We start from the raw sequence: 5,412 nt of genomic DNA, 5'->3' as shown, positions 1-5,412 counted from the left end.
TGCGAACCAATTTTGGTTATTTGCTACTACTTAATGAGTTTTGAAGATTTTTTCTTTTACTGACTTCTCTTACCGTAATCATTTCGTTTCTTTTTTTTTATCATAATTAATACTAATTTTCTTTTCCAGATTTGCGGAATAAGCTGAGGAAAATTTTTATAGAATATGACATGACGGTGAGTTTTAACATTTTATTACCCAAAGTATTTGCAAAGTATTTGCGATATTCAGAAATTCCATAAAAGTAGCATTAGTAGTATTGTGTCCTCAAAAGAGTTTTTTTTTTTTTACTTTCATTTGATTCGAACTTACTTCGCAACGTTTCTTTTGTTATATATTTTTGTCTCCTCCTTTTGTATTCGATGCTCTTAACCATTTAGCCAAACACTTATTGCCTTGCAAATTATTCAAATATTGGAAATAACAGCACATTTTAGGTTAGGAGAAGAAAGTTATCCATCGGTCAATGTATTAAGTCTGTCTGTAAACACAAGAAGTCATCTAAATCCGCGTGTGATTAGAAAATCTCTCTTTAGGGGATGCATTAGATATTTCGAGAAAAAACTTTTGCTGGCTTAATTTTGTCTATTGACGAATTTATTTTAATGAGAGGTAGACACGCAAAGTTGTGAACGCAAACTTGTTAACTAAAGTAAGAAAATGACATCTACAGGATGACTTGAAATCTTTAAAAATGAAGATTACTTCTCGTGTGCTCAAGGCATAGCCAAAATGATTTTAAATATTTTAAGCAATTATTGTTTTTCCATTGTTTATATAATGTATTGATATATATATATATATATATATATTACAGATTTTTAAACTTCTCGCAATGGAGGAGCGTTACTAAACATACTGCCAAAAGAATGAGGTAAGTTGCTTTGCACTGTCTTTTGTTTGCCGAAAGAAGTACGTTTTCCGGCAGTTTGTAAACAAAACTTGAAATGATGACATTTAATCCAGCTCGCTTTGAAAAAGCAATGAAGAAAACTTTTCCCATTTCCAACGCAAATATCAAATACTGATTTTAAGTTTCTCATTTCATAACGAAAAATCCTTTGGCAGATCATATCCGTATATTAAAATAGCTATTTTTTTTCGATTTTAGATCTGAAATTGGGAATGAATTCACGCTTTCTCCGCGCTGACAACGTTGAAAAGGTAAATACTCATGTAAATCTACGTTCGCTTTTAACACTCCTTGCTTGTAATATATATAATATGATGATATGTTGAACGGATTCTCCATCATTTGACTGTTAAATGACAAGGACTGTACTGATCATTTCTTTATTAAAATTTTTTGCTTTACATAGGATTCTGATTAATTAAAAACCATATTACTTTTTCTCTTGCAGGATTTTCGAGTCTTTCGAAATGTGGTCAGGCCCTCACGGTGGTTTATTATAGACACTAATCATGTAATATTTGAGTACATCTCGCTTTTCCAAGCTGAAATAAATTTATATGTTTTGAAAAACCGTGAAATCTTGTTTGCACTCGATCAGAAGAATTTTTTTTGAAAAAAGTATAATAAGTTTTGTTTCTAAATGTTAATGTAATTTGTTCGGTGGCGTTGACTAATTAATTGCAGGTAAGTTTATGTAAAGTATTAAAAGAAACAATGGGAAAACGATTTTGTGATGAGCAACCAGTGAAGTTCATAAATTTAAGATCATCGCGCAGTCCAAATGTTTAGGTAATAATTTTAAATTAAGAGCTCTCAAATCACATGAACGAGCTTGTTTGATGTATTAAGAAGACTATTACAGGAAATAGTTGCATGGCTCCACACTCGCACCCCTCTCTCGCGCTTTCTCGATCTCTATCAAATTGTCAACGATTCGAGCCGCGTAGTTGCAAATTTTTACATATATATATATAGTTAGCTTTTTGCCGTTAAAGGTTAAGATCATTCTTTTATTGTTACTCATTTTCGGTGGATAGATGTGAATTTGCTACGCGCTTAAAGGACAGTTAGTGCGAGTGTGTGGGAATTTTAAGGTTTGTTCATGGCTTTTTCTATTTGCTGGCGGGAAAGATTGTTTCAGAAATATGATTTTGGTCGTAATTTGGGTGAAGAGAATTTTTTTTTGCAAAAAAGAAATATGCGTTGGAAATGATGGTTTTCTGTTCGAAAAGTTGAGTATCTTTCTAGCTTACTCTCAACGGTATAGAGGTAAGTTCTTTTATTGGTCAGACCTTTGTTTCTTATATTAGTTCGTGGCTTTGGAACTTCAAAGTGCTGATGATTTCTTTTTAAAGACATCCCTTCCCTTCCTTCTTGCAAATCATAGTCATGAATTGCTTGCTGTATAAAAACGATTGCTGGCGAGAAAATTTCTTAAATTATTTCTTAAAGGATCGCGGGCAGACACTTTAATCCAGACAGGAGTGCATATTTTGCTTTTAACTAATAAAAACTAAAACGAAGATTATTACATTCCGTCATCCTATTCTACGAAGAAAATGTTTGAGAGGAGTAGATCGTCTATCTGGATTTTGCAATTTTTTCCTTTTAGAGAGGACCATCTGACTTAGACGGGGCTTATTTAGTCTTTAGAATGTAATACTCTTTGAAAGAGTCGAGTTTCATCATGTTCATAAAACCACTTTGCTTAGAGTAAGGGATCATCTGACCTCTATACTTACGTGTCCCTTCTGAAATCATACGGAGATGCCCTAAATGAAGAAATTAGTTAACCCAAAAATATAATACCAAGAGTGGCTAGGAACTTAAAAAAGCGATCTATAAAAATTAGAAGAAATGTTGTTGAACTTTTTTTTTGTGACTTAAGTAAAAATTAATAGAAACAATACGTCCTATATCGCTCTAATAGTTATAGGCTGGTGATTGATGCGCATTAATAACAGTGTTAGAAGAAAAATCCCATTGCCTAATAATATTGGGTGACTGACTTATACAATTTGTCGACAAAAGTCGCTAAGTAACAGTGTTGGAGGGTTGCAAAATGTTGCCCATTTTTCATTTGAAAAAAGCATTTATTGTCTAAAAGTGGTGTACTATATATTAATTAAAATAGTTTCCATAATTTTCGGCTACATTTTACAATATTTTTCACAACATGGCGATATAATGTCGAAAGAAGTGCGAGTAACTAAACTCCTTCCTCGTTTTGACCTCATCGGTTCTCCGTCTTTGAGGCGGAGGTGTTAGAGCCAAGTTAGGCTAGGGTAGGGTTAAGTTTAGACTAAGACTAAGTTAGGATTAAACAACGAGAAATTAGAGGAAAGAGAGGGAATAGTTAGTTACGAAGAATGAGTTTTAAGCCGAGCTTTAGGTATATGAGGAGTCAAGTTAGGTTGGTAAGTTAAAAGAACCGGTTGCGAGAATTGCGAAGGAGTAGACGTGCGGTTAAATGCCTAGGGAGTGCGCTGGGTCTGGCACAAGTTCCCATTCGAGCAGCAACAACAACAAGTGGTCAAAAAATGGCATTTTCAGTCAAAACGTGTCATCGCTATTAAACCATTGAAATCAAAACCGACGATTGAAATATGATGGAACAGCATCATCTTAAGCCTCTGAACGTATTTGGCCTGCTTCGGCAGCAGATTTCTTCAAATAAACAATAAAAGTAATGAATTTGGAAGAAGAAGAATTCTGTGCGTTGCATGATTACCGTCACCGTGCGCTGACTAAATCAATATTAAGTGCAAAACTGTTATTTTATGTAGAGAAAGGTTAAAATCATTGAATTTAACCGTTATAGTATTTCCCATTTGCTTATCATTTTTGCCTGTAAAAATCGCTTGCCAACATTTTTGCAACACCCTAATATTTCAACGTTCCAAATTGTTATGAAAAATTTGTTTCGTCTGAGGCGATATTTTGAACCACCTCTTATATCACTGTTACTACGAAAACTGAATGTTTATATAGTAAAATGGGATAATTTCCATTACTTCATGACGAAAATTGATTCACAATAGTAAATTGACGGTCTATACCGTCGTCGGTGATGAGGTTTCTCATCAATAGTAAGCTCTCTAGAAATATGTTTAATTTGAAATATTTTATGATGAAAATTGTTCCCATAGTAGATCAGGTAGGTCAGTTTTTGAGACCTTACTATATATATAGGTTTTATCATGAAAAGCAATCCCTTATATGGAGAGGAGGCCTAGTTTTCAGTCTTTTATGATTGAAACTGAAAGATACATTTTTTAGGAAGTAAATATGAATGTTTTGTGCATCGTCCGCAGCATTAGTCAAATGGATAAGAATCGGGACTAACAAATCCGTTAGTTTACGGACTCATCCCCTGAGTGACTGGTTTTTTAAAATAACAAAAAAAAACGAAAAACTATGCAGGTTTTCGTGAGTACATCTCTGCATGAAAATAATGCGTAATTTTTGGAGGGAATAATCGTACTAGGCAAAGAAGTATAGAATATTTCAACGTCAGTCTGACTTGTCCGACTACAATGTTCTTACTTGTTTTTCCTTGCCGGAGATTTTCTCTAGAGCATTATGACGTCAATATTTCCAAAGCTGAATTTCTTAAGGCAGATGTTGGGTGCAAAGCGCTCTTTTGTAGAAAAATTCTTAATACTTTCATCTAGAGATTTGTTTGAAACACCTTATCCCTACTACATTCGTTTTCCTAACTGCCCCAAAACTGACTAAATATTACAAAGGCTTTCATCTGCTTTCTTTATTACGGACATGTTCTGATCAAATTCTCTTTCGTGTGGATGGAAATTTGTCGGCTCGCTTTCTTTACCTTGTCAAACAATTTTGTTTAATGACGAGGTTAAATCGAAGACTTTCTGTACGCAGCCTTGAAATATTGAGAATTAGTTATTGAACAGGAAAAATGATATGCTTCCATAGAGGTGGCCTAGTTGCAAGCTTATTGGTTCCGCTAAAGTTGTCTACTGCAGAAAAAACGATTTATTAGGTTACATTCACGAAATATCGGGAGAAAAATATTAAATGTTGATAGCGTATTTGAGACATTTATTAATCAAAATAATCATATTTGGCCTTAATATTTATGATGAATAAAAATTAAGAATTTTTAAGAACTATTTATTTATATGTCAGTTTTTTGTGAATTGCGATTTTGAAACATATATGCATGTGGCGTGTGTTTTGTTTTGTTACATTTCTGATCTGAATTTTAATTGAATTAAAATCAAAATGCATTGCGCGCTACATTTGATCGCAATTTTATAAATTTACGTTTATCTCTATAATCTATTAATGTAATTATTGTTTGTAATGATATTATCGTTTATTCTTGTATTTTTCAAATTAATACTTTTTTTGTTTTCAATTTATTATCATCTATGTGTATATGTATTTTTATTATGTATGCATGTATATACATATATATATATATATATATATATATATATATATATATTTAATGTATATAGGTGTGT

General features: G+C 32.7%; 1 long non-coding RNA gene across 1 annotated transcript; it reads left to right on the top strand.

Moving 5' to 3' along the window:
• Nucleotides 1-163: 163 nt before the first annotated feature.
• On the top strand, nucleotides 164-1,491 carry LOC119639758. The gene is made up of 4 exons (XR_005247571.1): nucleotides 164-176; nucleotides 818-874; nucleotides 1,112-1,164; nucleotides 1,362-1,491. It is a non-coding gene; the product is annotated as an uncharacterized LOC119639758 (long non-coding RNA).
• The last annotated feature ends 3,921 nt before the right edge of the window (nucleotides 1,492-5,412 follow it).

Source organism: Glossina fuscipes, unplaced genomic scaffold, assembly GCF_014805625.2.
Source record: "Glossina fuscipes isolate IAEA_lab_2018 unplaced genomic scaffold, Yale_Gfus_2 113, whole genome shotgun sequence".
Classification (NCBI taxonomy): Eukaryota; Metazoa; Arthropoda; class Insecta; order Diptera; family Glossinidae; genus Glossina; species Glossina fuscipes.
Note: the sequence above shows the minus strand (reverse complement) of the source record. Positions and strands in the feature narration are given on the sequence as shown.